Below are 20,167 nucleotides of genomic sequence, written 5' to 3' on the forward strand. Positions count from 1 at the left end.
TTTGATTTCCCTGTAAGTATAGTGCACTCACGTATAGATATATTGAATAAATATCTTGCTATTCATTTGTCTAGTTTTCCTACAAAATTTTAAGTTTCCTTGCTTCCACTTCATTGCTACAATTATTGATAAATTTTCTCTATAAAATATTGAATAGAAACTCTTTTTATCTGCGAGTAGTTTCGACAAGGAGAGGTCACGCAGTGTCCCAACTGGATTTTGATCGGATTATGTGGTCAAAATATTCTGCTTACGATACCGTTTTCGTTTCACTCGATGGCCATATATACGTAGTACCTCAGCAAGTTCAACGATTTAGGAAACACACTGGAAATCATGGAGACTTGAACGCAACGGTAGAAAAGTAAACCATTTTATGTCGTGCTAACTCCCTATTCGTTCAGTCCAGTTGGCCATAGTGACCGTGGTGAAATACTTTCCTAATTCAACACCTTTAATTAATACCTAAGACAAATCCAAGACGGCGCGAGCGTGCTACCCATAATCCTCAACCCGCCCACCGCCCTCGTCCAAAATCTCGCCGACCGGGATCATCCCACATCAAATTATTATTTTCTGACCGCTTTTGCGCATGCATTCCCAGGTCTTGCCCATAGCCACTCCACATTTCGCTCAGGTCAGCGAATGAACTCAAGCGATTTCACCAGACGTGCATCATAAGTCAGTGAAGTTGATGCCAAATTTAAATAAATCATACCATAAAATCCAAAATTTTTGTTACAGTATAAGCTTTCTAACTTTTCAAACTGTTTCGTGACTCAAGGAACGAATTTTAAGATTACTTCGTTTGCATTACCTACTTTGTTGATGCCCGAATTTCTAAACATCTCTCGAAATTTACTTCTTAAACATCTCTATTTATTTAAAAAAATATTAAAAGTCGCAAACGTGTAAAAGTGACAAATAACTTCCATGTGTCGCAAACAGTCGAAGATCGCCGGCAATTTGCAAGCGATATTTGTCGTAACTCGGCAAATTGAGGAGCTTTCCGGAAAAAGGGCACATAGCAAAAAATAGCGTTTGAGAGAAATGCATTTTAAGTTTCCATCATTAATTTCTGGCCACTGATGGTACCTTTCATCGCATTTTGGACTCCCGATTTTGAACGAAAGTCACTGTCAGTGACCATGAAGTAATGACCAAAACTTCAAATGCATTTCTCTCAAACGCAATTTTTTGCCATGTGCCCTTTTTCCGGAAAGCTCCTCAATTGTATAATAATTTGCATCGACATGGTAGATGTAAAATTGGCAAAGAACTTCAAAAGCACGGTCCTGGCTTAGAGTGCCTTCATTTTTTCCGTGTTACACTCTGCTCTGCGACGAAGTTATAGTTTAGTTGCCAATCCAATCCAAGCCCAACGAATCAGTGGCGTGGCGTGCTTTGCGATATATCGACTGTTATGCCATTTAAACCTATGGTGAAGAATCGATTATTAGGGTGTTCGCTGCGAACACCCTGTTTATCGATCATTTTCCATAGGTTTAAATGGCATAACAGTCGATTAATCGCAATTCACGCCACGCCACTGCAACAAATGTCACTAATTTCGCACTACAAGCGCAAGCGTGTGTACTAGGTGACGCTATGCATTCAGGAAGAAAAACAAAATTCACCATTTGACCGCAAAAACACCCAAAAACTGAAAATTGACTGAAAAAATACAAGGATTTTTTCATAAAATGCGAATTATCTTAGAAACCGCACATCTGAGCATAAAAAAATAATAGGACTACAATTAAAGGGTACTTAATTTCAAATTAGATACATTCATGAAGACTGCACGAAAGCCAAAAGTAAGCGGAGTCAGAAATCTCCCTAAAAAATTAGCTTCCTCGCTGAATTCGGCGTCAAGCGAGGAACATCCCGGAAAGGCGCTGCTTGTAAGGAAGCACTTAAAAAAGGGAAATTGAAACCTATAGATGTTTCAATACTCCAATTTTCATGGCAAACAGCATATTTGACACAAAAAACTTTAATCATTTTCCCCAAAATGCATCATTTTGGAGCGTCGAGATCAAGCGATACTTGTACTGGGACAGTCTACATGGTGTTTTACGAGTAAAATAATCAAACAAGGGATAAAATAATTAATTTCAATTTGTAGTTTCTATATAAAAATTGCACTTAATGAGATCACAAGTGCCAAAACATGTGACAACCAAGAATGGGTAAACAAAAGTAACCTGTTCGATTCGACCCTTACCCTTACACCCACAGAGAACCGCGGACGAGAATCGCTAAAATTATTGAGAGGAACAATTTTAGAGGAACGCTAGGCTGGCGCAGCCGCACGCCGAACAGTCGTTGAGTAATTATCTTCACACTGTCTGACCGTTGCAGTCCCCAGTTTTGGCTGACCCTACGGCCTAGACTAGTACGGTGGGTACGATCAAAATCGACGATTTTTTGATTGGAAATTGCCACTTCGGGAGGTCATACTAGATGAAAAAATAAAAGTTTTTGTCCGTAGAACCACTTTCAAATCCGTGCAGGATCCAAGATGGCGGCCGTTAAAGATGGCGGCCAAGCGCTTTTTTGAAGTGCTATATCTCTGTTGCTAATTGTCCGATTTTGATTTTCTTTTTTTTAAGTGAGAGCTAAAAGGGCCTAGAATATGAATAAATTATAACAAATTCAACTTGGCCGACAATTTGTCCAAAATTTTACAAAAAATTTTTTCCTTGAAAATTCCTAAAATTTCAAAGCAAAATAACTTTTAACTGAGCAGGAAAATTGATATTTTCTCTTCAGTAAAAGAGATGGGTCTTAATCTCGCGTTTAATTTGATACCAAAACCATTTTTGTGCTACGAGTGGTTATCCCGCGAGAGCCATTTAAGTGTCGCGCGATCGGCCGCGGCGCGCGATTTCCACCCCGCGTTCATGGCCACGGGCGCGCTTCACACGTGTAAAAGGCGCTGTATCTCTCCAACCATTCGTTCGATTTTCAAACTTTTGGTCTCGTTTGAAAGCTACTATAAAGACCTTTTCAATTAATGTGCATTTTTACATTTACGTTTAAATAATTGGCCATATTATGAAAAAATACGTGAATTTTTAATTTCGATCATCTTAACAGCCGTTGATTGTTTGTTTCTGGGCGCAATTAGAACCCTTTATTTTCTTGAGGTGGGTGGAGGATTTTCTGACCTTCAAAACGATACCAAAACCTTTTTTTTGTGACGAATAGAAAACGCGTGAGGACGATTTTGGTCGCGCGCTCGGGTAGAGGTTCGCCACTTATGCGCCGTGCAACCTCGCGTCGGCCCGCGTTCATGCGCTACACAACTGGAATATTCGCTGTTTTTTGATCATTCATCGCACAATTTTCATGAAAATTGTTAATTTTGGAAAATCCTTTCATACCCTCTTGAGACGAAGTGAATACCTATAAGTAAAAAAAAAAAAAAAATAAAAAAAAAAAAAAAAAAAAAATAAATAAATAAATAAATACTCTGGTTAACACGATAAATATGAAAAAATGTATAACGAACTAATTACTTTTCCTTAAGTTTTTATGAGATGGAGATGGATGAAACCGCAACAAACTTGATTCATTATTTGATTCATTACACTTTTACGACGAAATATTGCCGATAATCAGCATTCTCATGGAATTTTAGGAACGATTTCTACAATTTTCTCGCTTAAAGACGAACTCTACCATTTAATTAAAATTGATCGCAAAAAGATCAGCGGGCTTAGAATCCTTCCCTGCAACCAAGTGCATAGTGCACGTGGAAAAACTTTTCCGATGCAACAGCGGCGTTTCTCCCTCTTTCGTCCCCGAAGGCACTTCCAGATGCCTGTTTTCAAACCCTGGAAAAATATACCTGCATGTCGCCTCTATTTTTGGCGGTAAATAGAGGATTTCTTAGCAGACGCAGGGGCGGATATCGGTTTTCTTTACTCACGCTGGTAGATATGATATGAATGAGAAACCGCAACAAACTTGATTAATTATGTAATTTATCTCGATTTAAAAATGGGGATATAACGGCGATTATCGGCATTCTCGTGAATTAGCTATGGTTTATACAAATTTCCTGCTTAGATCAGTCGAGCTGGTCACAGAAATGTGTTCTGATGCTTGAATCTTGTAAATCAGCTAGAAATAGTAGGATCTATTCCAACAGCAACTCTCAAAGTTCAACGTTAACGGAGATATCGTGCTTTGAAAAATTCGATTTATGCCGTTATCCACCGCGGTAGTGAAACCCTTGGTTTCCTCCAATTTGTTTTCATCCGAGTTTCACGCATGTTTCAATTGTTTCACGTTGAGTAACCAGTGAAATTGAGTGTCAGCCTGAAAAATGAGAGCAAGGTGGAAGATACCAAGAGTGTCACTATAGTAGTGACACCCAAGCCGTATCCAAAGCGGTACCGCTTTGGATGACGTCATCAACCGAATTTTTCAAAGTTGGATATCTTTGTTAATATTGAACGAAGAAAGCTTTTGCTCGTACAAATCTTTTTGTTTATAGCTGATCCACAAGAATCAAACGTCAAAACACGATTCTGTGACCCATTAAAATTGATCGCTAAAAGGTCAATGTGTTTAGAATCCTTCCCCACAACGAATCTGGGAACTCTAAAAAGTTCACGTAGTAGAGTTTCTTCGGACTTTCAATTTTTAGGAAACTCTCCATATCCAAGCATCATATCAGCCACGATAACCCCCCCCCCCTCCTTCTTTCACAATGTGCCCGATATCCGCCCTGCATGACATTTAAGGCACACTAAGGGGGCATCGATGATGTCCTCCGCGTTAGTAGGAATTTTTTAAAATTCGGTCAATTTATAATAACTTTTGTTAAACTATTACTACAATGACTTGTACGAGCACCTCCAGAACATTGCGTGCAGATGAAACTGCATTGAACTTGAGCTTTAACACAGGAGCATCTCTTTGTGCAGGTAGACTTGCAATTGCATTTAACAATCTCCCGACAGCCGTTCCAAATGGAAAGAAGATTTGACCAGATGAGTGACCAACTTTTTCTCTTTTCGATCAACTCGTACTTCTCACGGTCAGGAATTTCTTTTTCTGGAGACAAAGCGCGTTCCCAAACTTGCCTTACCTGGTCAGCAGCGCAAAGGGTGTGCTGCTTTAATGCACCTTTTGTGGGGGCAAATTATGAAGTTCCCTATTTTTGGTGTAAATAGAAATTTTCTAAGCAGATGCAGGGGCTTATTTGCTGCTTTTTCGCCGTAAGGACGGCAAACCAAGTACATGCAGTGCGTAGAAAATTTTTCCGATGCAACAGTGGCGTTCCTCCTACTTCCATCCTCAAAAACGCTTCCAAATATCTACTTCTAAACCCTAGAAAAATTTTCCTACCGTCTCTACTACGAGACAGCAGCAGATATCCACCCCTGCGTCTGCTAAGAAATCCTCTATTTACCGCCAAAAATAGAGGCGACATGCAGGTATATTTTTCCAGGGTTTGAAAACAGGCATCTGGAAGTGCCTTCGGGGACGAAAGAGGGAGAAACGCCGCTGTTGCATCGGAAAAGTTTTTCCACGTGCACTATGCACTTGGTTGCAGGGAAGGATTCTAAGCCCGCTGATCTTTTTGCGATCAATTTTAATTAAATGGTAGAGTTCGTCTTTAAGCGAGAAAATTGTAGAAATCGTTCCTAAAATTCCATGAGAATGCTGATTATCGGCAATATTTCGTCGTAAAAGTGTAATGAATCAAATAATGAATCAAGTTTGTTGCGGTTTCATCCATCTCCATCTCATAAAAACTTAAGGAAAAGTAATTAGTTCGTTATACATTTTTTCATATTTATCGTGTTAACCAGAGTATTTATTTATTTTTTTTTTTTATTTTTTTTTTTTTAATTTTTTTTTTTTTTTTACTTATAGGTATTCACTTCGTCTCAAGAGGGTATGAAAGGATTTTCCAAAATTAACAATTTTCATGAAAATTGTGCGATGAATGATCAAAAAACAGCGAATATTCCAGTTGTGTAGCGCATGAACGCGGGCCGACGCGAGGTTGCACGGCGCATAAGTGGCGAACCTCTACCCGAGCGCGCGACCAAAATCGTCCTCACGCGTTTTCTATTCGTCACAAAAAAAAGGTTTTGGTATCGTTTTGAAGGTCAGAAAATCCTCCACCCACCTCAAGAAAATAAAGGGTTCTAATTGCGCCCAGAAACAAACAATCAACGGCTGTTAAGATGATCGAAATTAAAAAATTCACGTATTTTTTCATAATATGGCCAATTATTTAAACGTAAATGTAAAAATGCACATTAATTGAAAAGGTCTTTATAGTAGCTTTCAAACGAGACCAAAAGTTTGAAAATCGAACGAATGGTTGGAGAGATACAGCGCCTTTTACACGTGTGAAGCGCGCCCGTGGCCATGAACGCGGGGTGAAAATCGCGCGCCGCGGCCGATCGCGCGACACTTAAATGGCTCTCGCGGGATAACCACTCGTAGCACAAAAATGGTTTTGATATCAAATTAAACGCGAGATTAAGACCCATCTATTTTACTGAAGAGAAAATATCAATTTTCCTGCTCAGTTAAAAGTTATTTTGCTTTGAAATTTTAGGAATTTTCAAGGAAAAAATTTTTTGTAAAATTTTGGACAAATTGTCGGCCAAGTTGAATTTGTTATAATTTATTCATATTCTAGGCCCTTTTAGCTCTCACTTAAAAAAAAGAAAATCAAAATCGGACAATTAGCAACAGAGATATAGCACTTCAAAAAAGCGCTTGGCCGCCATCTTTAACGGCCGCCATCTTGGATCCTGCACGGATTTGAAAGTGGTTCTACGGACAAAAACTTTTATTTTTTCATCTAGTATGACCTCCCGAAGTGGCAATTTCCAATCAAAAAATCGTCGATTTTGATCGTACCCACCGTACTAAGACTTGTTCCCATGAAGTATGATTCAGGGATTTAAATTAGTTCAAGTTCAGACGTTTATCGCAATGACTGACGATATCTGTGTTATAGTAAAAAACGGAAATCAGTGAAAACTATTCTAGGATGAAGCAAAAAACTTTTTTTGTACAAATTCTCCTTTCCAAGGCCTTGCCAATGTGAGCCATTTAAGTAAAATTTAATTTCATCATGTAAGGTCAAAAGGCTCTTTTTAGGATCTCAAGATTTATCTCCATACGTATCTTCAGCGTTCGTTCTAAAAAAATCAACCACGTCTCGCTGCTATAATACGTCTCCGGTTTCAGACACTATCATAAAAATGTACTGAATAATTTATGCACCAAGTTGTTATAGGATGCCTTTAGGGTCTATTAAGCCAAAAATGAGCTTTGAAATCTCTCTAGTTTGGACAGGAAATTGATAGCAGTTTTCACCTATACGGCTCAACAAAAGCAAGAAAAATCGCTGCAATTCTGAGACGGACGGATGAAATACTTCTAAAAGCGATTGCTTGCATATGGTTCATGATGAAATTAGCCAATCCTATTTTTTCCAGTTCTTCATTTCATCAATTCAAGATAAGTGTCTTACGACGGAACAAGAAAGCAAACGTCGAATGGAATCAACGATTAGAGCGACGACTTATGACGTTTGATGATTCTCGTCCCTATATTGTCACTCTTACAAAATATAGAAGTTAATCATTGTCCGTTCTCTAAATTTTCCATAACCTATTTGTTGAGAGTATTTTTTCTAAAAAGAAGAACAAAATCCCAAACTGCTTCATCTCTTGCAACAAGAACAATTATAATTATGAGCATGGATTCAAAATACCATCAGCAAGCGTATTGCTTTCCTTTCTTTTTTCGCCATCTTTCATGACGATTAGCACCTCTGAAGACTGAGTGATTTGGGGATGAAAGAAAATAATCTCAAATAACATTATGAATCAGGAATTCTGATATATTCCTGACATGTGCAACCTTACCGATAATTTAGTATCGATCGATAAACTTATACAAACATATGCCGGTCATCAAGTAGCGTAACTGAAAACCATCGGGACTGTGCCATGAGAAAAAAACAATGCAAAAGAGAGTGTTCCAGCCAGAAGATCAGAGATCATTACTACAAAAACGACGGAATGAAAACACGTCATCTAGCAATTAAGGGTCAAAATATTTCCGGTGATGTTGCCAACTGAAATTTAAAGCTCTCATTAATGAAAGCGGCTTTCGTACAACTTCCGTTACCTCATGTAATTTCAATAAAAAAATGCAAGAAAAAGAAAGATTTCAAACGCCCGACTTGCCGAAAATACCATTAATATACCATTCAGGGTGGGATGATCTGTACCACAAACACTATGAACATCTCAAGTGAAAAAAAATAAAATCCGGCAATCATCTCGCTAGGTAATATTTTTAAAAAATCAAAACAACTATCTACAACTGAAGTCAAAGGAACACGATTTTGTTACGGCAGTTAACAGACATATCGTCGCTCCTTTAACGTAAAGGCTTATCTCGATTTCCACGTAAGCCTCGATATCCGTATAACTCCATGCTTTTCGCGTCTCATAATATAAAAATACGCCCTTACGATAGAGGAGCGACAATTTTAATATGGATATTCCGACGAAATATCTCATTAAAGAAATTCAAACAAGTAATTACGAACACAATAGAAAGGCTTTATATTATGAAGGTTTTTCCCTGAGTTTTTTACGAGAAACATAGGACAAGAAATTAACATTTTTGGCAACAGGGTAGAATAGATCCTTGTGAAATAGCCGGCAATGGACAAGTGTCGCGACGTTGGAGGTGTGTCCTTGCATAGGGTGGGAGCAATTACGTAGCATGATAAAAATATGCTTTGACAGATTAAACAAAAACCAAATTTATCGAGGGTGCGGAGATAATGAGGGTGTTGAATCCACATCGGTGCTGCAAGGCGCGAAATGAAATTATCCCGTCTAACCAAGCAGAACTTCCGTTGGAATCAGGGAAACCGGGAGCAGAAGTATTCGTCGCATCTGCAGCCTGAGTGTTGAAATTTTATGTTTGTCGGGTAGACCTGCACTGTTAAAAAAAAACTGAGCACACCGGTGTGTTTATTCGGCTCATTTGTCCTAAGGAACATAAGCTTAGTGTTCTCAATATCCGCGAGTGGTTAAGAGGAACACACCGGTGCATTCCAGTACACACCAGCGTGTTCACTGAACCGGCGAGCATGATAAGAACGCCAAGCATACCTAGATCACACTACCCTGCATATCCGCAAACACACCCGTGTATTCCGCAAACACACACCCGTATGCACCGCAAAATTTTCGACGTATTTCCTGATCGGCAGCGCACTCTAGTTGTGAGGTGTCCAAGTTTTCTGAAGGTACATCAGACATTTATTGTTCGGATACATTCTTTATATACAATTATACAGATTAATTAGACACAAGAGACATGCACACATTTCAACGAATCAATTAGACTTACCAATTCAGCGTAAAATCTCCGTGGTCCGGAGGAGATTTAAACCCGTGATGCCTGGATTTCCAGCGAGACACGCTACCAACCGGGCTCGCGAGGCTGCTCAAAAATGCAAGAATTACAAATTACTGAACAAGCTCATTGTTGAAGTCAATTTGGCACTCTTTTAGTTGAGTCACGTTCCTTTTTCTGAGGGACAAGGATATGCCATCCTCAATCTGGCTCTACATAGTGCCTTAACAAAACGAATAGCGTTATTCGGCGGTTCGGTACCCTGACCAGCAAATCTTTTAAGTAACGTTAAGGTGCCTTTACCGGATGACTTTATGACCGCTAACCGGAAAATTTCCTACCGGTAAGATGCTTCCATCGGATGAGCAAGCAAACCCCATCTACGGTGATCTATTGGTATTACTTATCTGAAGAAATTATTTAAACAAGGAAATCTTGGACGCGCAACAATCAATGACCCACCAGTACACGCGTCAGGAACCCGCTTCGTAGTTTCGGGCTACCGTAAAAATATCGTACCTTTTCCCTGATCAGTTGCGTTTCCGTCAAGTTGTTGACTGCATGTAATAGCAATGCAATATTCGTAAGTTTTTTAAGTGCATTCATCTGCAGACATTTTGAAGCGCGTGCGGAGTTAGAATTTACGTGAACATCGAAGCACTGAATTACCTAAGTGCATTTACATTCGGCCTGAAGTACACCTAGCATGATGATGTTGCCTGCAGCATGTATACCTACTGTTGGCACCTTGCCGGTAGGAAACTTTCCGGTTAGCGGTCATAAAGTTATCCGGTAAATGTACCTTAGCAATACCTAGAAGATTATGTAGTCAGGGTACTGTACCGCCGAATAACGTTTTATGCGACGTGCCGTACGCCGAATACGGTATTCGCGTACCGTACCGCCGAGTAACCACTTCCTAACAAAAAAGAAGGGAATTGCCTCTTCCCACCGCGGTTGTCAAAATTCAGATGACCTGGTCCGCAGTGGCGTGGCGTGCTTTGCGATATATCGATTGATCTGCCATTCAAACCTATGGAAAAGGATCGATGAACAGGGTGTTCGCAACGAACACCTTAATAATCGATTCTTTACCACAGCTTCAAATGGGAATACACCGATAATCGATCATTCACGCCTCGCCACTGCTGGTCCGGGAAGTTACACGTCTAGGTTACTAATGTCATCCGTCCTGGTACTTTCGCTGAGCGTATAGGTGGACATAAGTTCAACTCTGCATGTGCGTAGCAGCCGGCGCAATTGCTCGGCAAAGTGGATAAATTATCAGAGCTGAGAACAAAATAAGTTCAGACGAGACGAAGAGTTAGTTCTCGTTGGTGGTTTTATTTTGCAAGGCGTCAACCAGGCTAAAAAAACGGAGCAAGGAGCAGGTGAATTGTGAGCAGGAGTCGAGATGAGAGGCTCTCCTGAGCGCGGCGCGGGCGCGGATCACAGCGGGAAGAAGTTGACAAAGAACGAGAGCCGATGTTGCGTCATTGCAGGTGACCATGCTCGACGTGCGACCAGCGACGGGTGCCACACGCCTCGCGTCCACATTCGGCCAGTACAACAGGGTAGCCGTTCAGAGCATCCTGCCTGCGCGCACCCCCCCCCCCCCCCAAATCCCCTCCCCCTTACACTCAATACCGGACCCCCGTCACTCTCACCTCCTCTCAAGCACGAGCGGGCGCTTCCCACCGTGCTTGAGTGCCGCACCACGCGCGCATCTAAATGCACGCATCTCAAAGCGACTTATAATCTATTGGCAAATTGAAATTTTGGGGGAGCCTACGGACTCGGACAAAAATTAAAATCTTATGTTGTCCTTCTTCTGACGTCAGGGAGTACCTCAATTTCAACGTGACTCCTTCAACTGCACGCTTTCCGGGGTTCATCATTACTATATGCATAAAGCTGCCGTGCCGGCTCAATCTGCCCCCCCCCCCCCCCCCCAGAGAAAAAATGGCCGAAGCAAGTTACTTTAAACTTGGTACACGCTTAGCTATTGTCATGAGGAGATGATCAAAAGTAAAATTATTCCGATTCATTGCCCAGAACGCGCGCAAGAGCGAAACGTTGATTCTCCCCATAGTAATGCGCACCGCGCTGAAGAGGTTGAGTCGTGATCGCGTTCGACCCTCCAACTGTGTGCCTCCCTCGCGAACTTTTCCATCCCTTTACTCGTTTCACGTACATACATAGTGTTAGGCTGCCTGCACCTAAGTATCTTAATATAAGTATCTTAATATAACCTTGGCTTTGCCTATCATCAGTTCTTTTTACCAGAGAGCGCTGATTGATAGGTGGTGTAATCTTTGGAAGTGCCGGCTTGGCTGAACTTTGTTTACCTGTTTTCAGTCTTGCCTTGTTGTTAAGCGGCGGCTCATTTATGTGTAAATTTTAACTTTTGTTTTTTGATTTTTTCGGCGGTTGAAAAAGGGAATGTGAAACCCGAAACGTCCCGTCCAAATTACTTTCATTTACAGCCTGTACCCCGTGTTCCTCTCATCCCATCCATCCCATCCCATCCCATCCCATCCCATCCCATCCCATCCATCCCACCTATAATAGTTACCCGACCTATGTCGTCAATTCTTTCGTTCACGATAAATATCGTTAGATTTACGTTAGCCTATTCAAATTTTGTAATTTTGTCCATTTTGGTCTTATAAAGAACTGTATAGATTTTTGGTTAAATCGCCCTTACCGTTTACTTATAAACGGTAATTAACGTAAGTGCCCTACTTACGCTGTTTTCCTCTAATCTGTTTTTATGAAAGTTCCATTCCTTGGTTTCCTTGGTAACCTTTGTTTGCTATCAGCTGATGTTTTATTTCATTTTTTTCCCTCTTTTTCTCTTTTTTTCATTTTTTCTTTTTTTTTCATAAATCATTGCTAGGTTAGTTCTAATTTTTTTGCTAGCATTTATTCTACCTCCCCCCGAGCTCATTTTTCTAGCTCCATCACCCACTCCCCTCAACTCATTTTTCTATCGATTTTATCATTTTTTTTTATGGCATGTCTTGCTCCCCTACCACCATTTTTTCGGGGTCATGTATGTATAGAGATTTCAGCGGCATCTAGACCCGTGACTCCAGTCACGGGCATTTCGCTAGTTTCATATAATCCTAAATGTACCCTATATATAATCCTATATATCCTATATAATTCTTTATATCTTATATAATCCTATAAATCCTATGTAATCGTGTATTATTGGTATCAAGGAAGATCGCAATAGCATGCATGCCCCCAGAAAACTCACAAAATCACACAATCATCGTGCTTCAAATAAGAAATTGACGATTTTCGCGGAGGAGTTAGCAGATTCATGCTAAAAATCTCGTCGAAACTTTGGACGTTTTTGGTTTTCGCTCAATTTTAATTCATTTAGGACATTTTTCAAAGCCAGTGCTGAACACCCCCCCCCCCTCCTCGATACCTTCCGTAACTTTATTCGCTGTTTACTCGCGCGACATACATCGATTAATGGATTTCTTGCTTGAGTCAGGGATTTGCAATTCAAGTACTTCTATGTAAAAGTTTGCGAGAAACACTATGTTGCCACTGATTTTTCCGAAATTAGCTCCCAAATTCAAAAAAAGTTTTCAAAGTCGAGGTTGTAATGGAGGGGACAATGGGGACATCCCTTGCTACGTTAAGAGTCCATACCTCTATATCTCGTTAAACTCTCTGTACACAGGTGGGGAGAAAATACATTAGCAGGGTTGTCACTTGTTTGGGGGTTCCAAAGTCGTAACTACGATGTGGCAATCCTGCTAATGTATTTGCTACCTATTCTGTGCATGGAGCGTTTGACTAGATATAGAGGTTGACTCTCAACGTAGCAAGGGATATCCCCTGTATTACAGCCTTAACTTTGAGAGCTTTTTTTGAGTTCGGAAGTTGATTTCAGAGAAAACCATTGGCACCATCGCATTTCTAGCAAAATTTTACATAAGAAGGAGTTTGTAAAACGTAAATACATATGCAAGCAAAAACTCCATTCCTATTGGTAGTATTGAAAGAGATTACGCCATTACTATTGCCTGCGATCAACTTGAAATAACAGCAGAGACTCTCTATGAGGACGTCACCACTAATAGCTGCATGGCTACAGCTAATACGTGTTAGTTGAGATTATAACTGCGTCTTTCTGACTCCAAACAAGCCTGTTTTACAACTCGTTTGAGGAGGCTGAGGTGCCCACATCGATGTCGGGCCGATCTTCTCTCTTTTGCTCCTCAAGTCATTGCCTCTTAAGAGGCATCAGAGGGCGAAGCGCCGAATGATAACGATCTGCAATACGATGCGGAAAAGGGCCGTTCTCGATCGCCAGTACTGATGTCTAGACTATCAACTCAACACTATGATTCTTCTCCCTCATAAAAAACAGTTTTTGGCAGTCACGATGCCCTGTTGCCGCTTGGCAAGCCGTGGAAGAATCGATAGATCACAATCCAACTTGGACCAAATGAGCGCTGTTTTTCTATTGCGGCTGAAGCTGTGAGTTTACAGAATTTCTCATCTTTTATCTGTAATAATTTAATTTATATTCCCATATTTTAACCGCATATATTTGCTTCATGCAAGTATAATTCATTTACCGCTAAATTGTCAAAAGAACTAAATAAGCGTATCTACCAACCAACCAACCATACATACATACATACATACATACATACATACACCCTTACAGGATTATCCGAAAGTCACCTACCACCCCTGTAACTTTTATCCTAATTGAAATAGAGGTTTGAAACTTTGGGGATGATCCTAGGTCTTATGTAGCAGCTTTTTGGTCCCCCCAAAATTCAGAGGGCGGGGTTCAACTTCTTTTTTCAAATGGAAACCTCCCCCCTTTTGATACCTCTTTTGAAAGATAGAAAAAAAATTAGAATTTTTTGCGTAAACCATTGGTTCAAATGTTGATTTTTGACAAAATGACGCGGCCGGTCAAAGTTCAAAATGGCGGTAATTAGGCATGTCCGTTTTTATCGACGGATTGAAATGAGATTCGGCGAGCGGGGGTGTTTAGGGACGAGAAAAATGATTTTTGCTATAGTTTTCCGGGAACTTCAGTTCTTCTTAAAATAGCGATGGTGTCTTGAGTTTCATACAATTTGACACCACTTGCGTAAAAAATTTACGAATTTTACATTTCGAAATTTCGGAGTGACAAAACGCCTTCTAAGTGGCAATTCTGCGTATAAAAAGCTTCGAAGGTGAGCCCAAAAATGTCAATATTCATCGACAAGTTTTCTTAACGACTTATAAAAATACGTTTATTGCCTGATTTGCATGGGCAAAAATAGGCCGGGGAGGCCGGCCCCTTCCAAAAAATGCAAAGGACCCAAGCCACTAATTAGTTTTGAGCTAGGGAATCTAATAAATACGAGCTTAATCCTAGTATAATCGATCAATGATATCAGAGGATGAATCGCAATGAGAGCAGCTTCCTCCGATTAAGGAACTTGAAATGTAGTTTGACTGTATCCGATTGTGGTTTTTCGCGCATTTTAGTGCAATACTTGTTTTAATAAGAGTTACATTAAGATGAGTTAGATTGAAAACGCATGGTAAGATTTGATATTTTTAAAAGCAAGTCAGCAAAAATTGTCATCTGTGATATATATTTTCATTTAATATGTCATGGAGAATAGCTTAAAATTGCTCTCGAGACGTTCCAATTTTCAAAACTTTTCCGGGAAGGGCCCCGGACCCCCCTCTGTAGCTGGGAGAGTTCCCCCACACCTCAGAACTTGGGCTGATGGGGGATTAGCCCGAGTTCTAAATCCTCTTTGCTCCCCCCCTTCCCCCCATAGAAAATTTCCAGTTCCGCCCATGCTGATTTGGCAAACGTGTATTCAGTCTCTAGTAATAAAAAAACCTGATAATAAATCCTTGGCGATCCTTTTACTCACCGGGTGCGATTTTTTTGGATAGCTCCTACTTTAATGCAATAATTCACGTGAGTATCACTCTGCTCGCTATGAGTGCTTTGTTATTATTTTTTACGCAACATTTTTGTGTAGCTGGGGGTATTATTTTGTATTTTTGGTCTGGACGAAGAGGGAACAAGAAAGAGTAAATCAAATCAAACATCAGACAAACCGAATCTCTGTAAAATATAAGGAAATAACTTCAATAATTGTGGAACCTTCAAGTAGCAGTAACATTTACCATGCGTTTACCTAAACACTAAACGTAACAACTGCAGATACCAATCTAACCGAGTCCTAATGGACGGTGTTGGTATTTTAAAAGAAATGAATGAATGAACGAATGAATGAATGAATGAATGAATGAATGAATGAATGAATGAATGAATGAATGAATGAATGATGAATGAATAAATGAATGAATGAATGATAAATAAATAAATAAATAAATAAATAGCTTTTTCGATGGCTAAGGAATAAAACCGCCTAGGTAAATTTGGCGAAAATGAGTTGGCGACTAATACTGCATTTTACACTGCTGTAAAATACGCGAGATAATGTGTTTCATTTTGAGCAATTCCGTATGGGAACGGAGTAATGACACTGTAATGTATAAAAGAAAGTACAAATCTAATCTCAAAATTGCAAAGCTTATTCTCATCCTGTAAAATCGTTAATTTGTAGATAGGTGGTATTATCCTATAGCCATCGTTATGTAACATGAAGAGTCTCTGTTGTTTAGGGTTTTGAAAAAAAAAACTCCTTGAAAGAAATTAGGAAATTTCAAGGGTTCAAAAAGGTTCAAGTTAAATTCTCTCTTTTCCCGGGTCCTGTGCCAACCATTTGTTCGTGCTTTCGGAGATAAACTCACATTTTATCAATTAGAACTGTAAAATATGCTATGGATGAAATACGTCAAATAGACACATGCAGATATACCTAGCTTAGGATGGTTTAATCGCTAAAAATGTTCAGACAAAAATTCAATCGCAGCCATTATTGGAAAGATGGATAACAATATGAAAAATTAAGCTCTTACTTTATATACGTTTCGAATAATGAGGCCCAAACGAGTGATCTGGACTGCAAAAATATTATATTTCCGAAGCCTGGAGGGATGCGCACACGTGGACCAGAGGAATAATAGATCATCCTCCGCCACTGACCGCTCCGGCGAACGGAAGTTGGAGAACTGGACCTCACGGCGTTGCCAATCAGTGTCTAGAAATTATATTTTATTCCCGTTTCGGGAAATATTGTCGGTTGCGAGTGTACGATTTGGAAAGCCGTTATCAGAATGGTGCAAAGTTTTTAAAGAACTGTAGGATTTTGGGATGTCAGAAATCTTTCGGATACAAGCCAATCTGAATAAATGTTCTGCTCATTTTGTGTTAGCAGAGTAGGTATGTAAGTAAGTGAAGTAATTAGTGAAATCAATATTAAGTTTTTTAAAATATCATTTGAAACTTTATTTTAAAATTTTGCGAATAGATTTTTACGAGCAGGCCTTATTTAGACACAGGATTCCTTTATAATAAAGCAGTTTTATGTACGAATTTATGTACGAATTAAATCCTTACTTAAATCCCTAAATTACGTAACGCTCTAGGGTAGGAGAGAGGGGTCAAAGAGAGCGTTACGCTATTTTTTTTTTACGTACCTATGTCACAAAAGCGCTACAAGAGGGGGGGGGGGTGTTAGAAATGTCGAAAAAGTGGGTTACGTAATTTAGGGACGCCCGTCGCCCCACGGATCTAGAAGAACTGTACTCGTGTGCTCTCCAAAGCAGTGGAGCGGGGAACATTTTGTATGTGAGAGTAACCTAAGAGAGAAAAATATAAACTGTCAAAGAAATGGACCATAATAATTGACGTCCTGAAGGAAGATTCAGTGTCGGCGTCAAACATGCAATTTTCGCATTTGTCGAAGCCCGAGACGTCACATAGAACAGAATCGGAATAGTTTTGATCGGATTTTAAGCAAAGTATGTGAGGCCAGTACCATTAAAAGACGGAATCTCAGCTGGACACGTGAGAAAAAAAACAGTCAATGTTGAGTTAATTGTGTTAATTCATTACAATTTAGTCATTGACGGATCAGAAATCAACAAGGACTCATTAAACACGAGAAATTCCGATTACGAGAAACACTTATACGGATTTCATCACTGAGGCGCAAAGTGTGCGAATCAGAAAAAAGGTTATGTCTTCGTTTACAAATAGACCATAACGCAGCCATTGTAAGTCAGTCTATTATCATAATATAGTGGGAATAAATGACCATCTGGCAAGTATGTGGTCATCTCCCGCGCGCCGTCTGCATTTTCTGCGCAGCTAATTAAAATTTGCGCTGGGAGGTTTGGCTGATTATTTTACTTTCTTTCGGTGCTCCTTTCAATCATGGATGGGTCCAGTCTACTATTCTGGAGGCAGGAAGGCATTGACCACGGGAAGTTGAGTCGAGAAGAGGGGGTTCTCTGTGTTCTTCCGTCTGTTTCGGGATGGATCATCATCGTGGTGAACACTTGGTTTCGGACGCAATTGAGTGGTCTGTCTGTCTGACTGTCCGCTTCATTTGGCCCTTTTAATAATAATCTTTTTTCATCGAGGTAATGCTTTTTTACAGGCTTTGACAGAAAATTTTGTTGTACATTGATGTGAAACGAGAAGTATTTCAAAAAAATAATTAATGGAACTTTTTTGGTCTTTAGTGATGTGAATGTTTAACCAGTATGCCCACACACTGTAAACATTTCAATATGATATCTTATGAAGGACTTGTTTACTTTTCTAACCTCGCGTTTAAGTCTCCAAAGCCATGTACTCTCCCGGTTGCAATTTACGTTGCAGTGCTTTGGTCAGGACAGTCAAGATAGAGTCTCAAATGATTTCATCAATAGTTGGTCGACGTCTACTTATTGAAGGAAAACATTGATTTGACGTTAAAGTTCATGAAATTTAAAATAAGCTGATATGCATTGACTTTAAAATCAAGTTTATTTGAAGTGGTGCGAGACGATGAAAATATGTGTTCACTATCGCAACTGTGTGCTAAGCGGTTAATGGGAAAAGGTTACCTATCCGTATCGTTCCAAAAACGGGTATGCTATTTCTAGATGTGTTGGGCATACACATTTGACAACGTTTTATCTGTGGTTGAGGAAAGTCTTTGCAGGAGCTTAAATCTGAGGATTATGTAATTAAAATCCAACATGCGTCCCACGCAATATGGTTTTACTATTTTCTTCTTTCATCCTATTTGTCGCTTCCCATCTGTTTTTAATGGTGATTTACGAAATGATATTATGATTCCTGCCTTTTTTAAACTAAAATAAGTCTCTTTTTGATTCTTCAGTGTGACAATTGTAAGCTTATTATTTCCATCTATGTTTTATTTCAAGAAAATACCTTTCTAATAAATTGGATTGAAAAATTTACTAAAAATATTAGACACGACTTTCCGAAATTAAATTGGATAAATTATGATTCTCGCTTTCTAGTGACTTTCAGTACGTGTGTGATTTGCATGCTTAGCCCTTGAAAATATTTTTAGTAATTTTCTTAGTAGCTGCGTGAAATTTCATTAAATCTTTCCAAGAAGTTTACAAGCTTTCATACTCTCTATTTTACTTGTGCAAACCTGCAAGCCTGTAAGCCCGTATTTATGTCAATTTACTACCATGGGTTGCAAAGATTCAAGATTTGCTCGGAAACAATTGTCGATTTCTATTTCTAATGCGCAGTTTTTCCAAATATGATTCTGCTTTCATTTCTCTGAATTTTGTCAATTTTTTGGTTAAGAATGATTCTATTAGCTAATGCGCAGGGATTTTCATCCTTTTTCTAGCTAAAAATTCAAAATCTGCCGAGATTTTTTACTTAAACGATCATGCATCATATCGCATGCTATAGTTTGTTCACGTCAGAAAACTTGCTGTTTGTAAAAAAATTCTCAGTTTCACGGAAGAACACTCATTTGTAAACATTTTCGGTTATTCTGGTAACAAATTCGGATGTGAAAGTTGAAAGCGACAGTTTCCTAGTGTTTTTAGCAGATCGGCTGTCCTTTTCAGCCCCCCCCCCCCCCCCCCCCTCGGAGCTCCACGTTTGTATAAGTCTAAAATCTCTCTCTTCCCTCACCCTTACTCTCCCTCCCCCTCCCACCCACCCCTCCCCTCCCTCCCCTCCCTCCTCCTCCCCTCCCTCACTCCCTCAACCAGAGACTCTATTTTTAAGGATCATTTTAACGAATGATGTCTTGTCTTTGCTGAGTGAAAATGTCTAGCTGCTACCAAATCAAAATGCGGCCGCACACCGTTAAAAATTTGCGAGATGGTAGATTCCGGAAAAAATCGTCCATTCGCAAAACTGACTACAATAAACATTTGATCACTGGCATCATTCTTATACGGAAGAATAATGTTTGAAGCGTTAGTAAATATTCTGAAAAAGCTGAGCCCTTGTTAGTAGATGGAACGTCTAGCCGGGTAAGAGAGGAGGCCTCCTCGGCTCCGATTCCCAGACGTATAATTTATATTAAGATAAAATCAGGTCTCTTCTAGATGTGTTAGGTACCTATTCATTTACAACCATACCCACTCGTAAAATATACTTAAGTTCACCCGTGTCTATTCTTATTAAACGTGGATTCTGCAAAATACTCCAAATTATAGACGATTAGTCTCAGCTCCCAGCTGAGGATATGTTTAGTGACCCATTACCTCATTTACATTTTGGAGAGGAAGCAAATGTGGGAATTATAAGAATAAGTTTAATGCACACTGGAAAAAAAAACAC

Source organism: Bemisia tabaci, chromosome 1 (assembly GCF_918797505.1).
Source record: "Bemisia tabaci chromosome 1, PGI_BMITA_v3".
In the NCBI taxonomy this organism is placed as follows: domain Eukaryota; kingdom Metazoa; phylum Arthropoda; class Insecta; order Hemiptera; family Aleyrodidae; genus Bemisia; species Bemisia tabaci.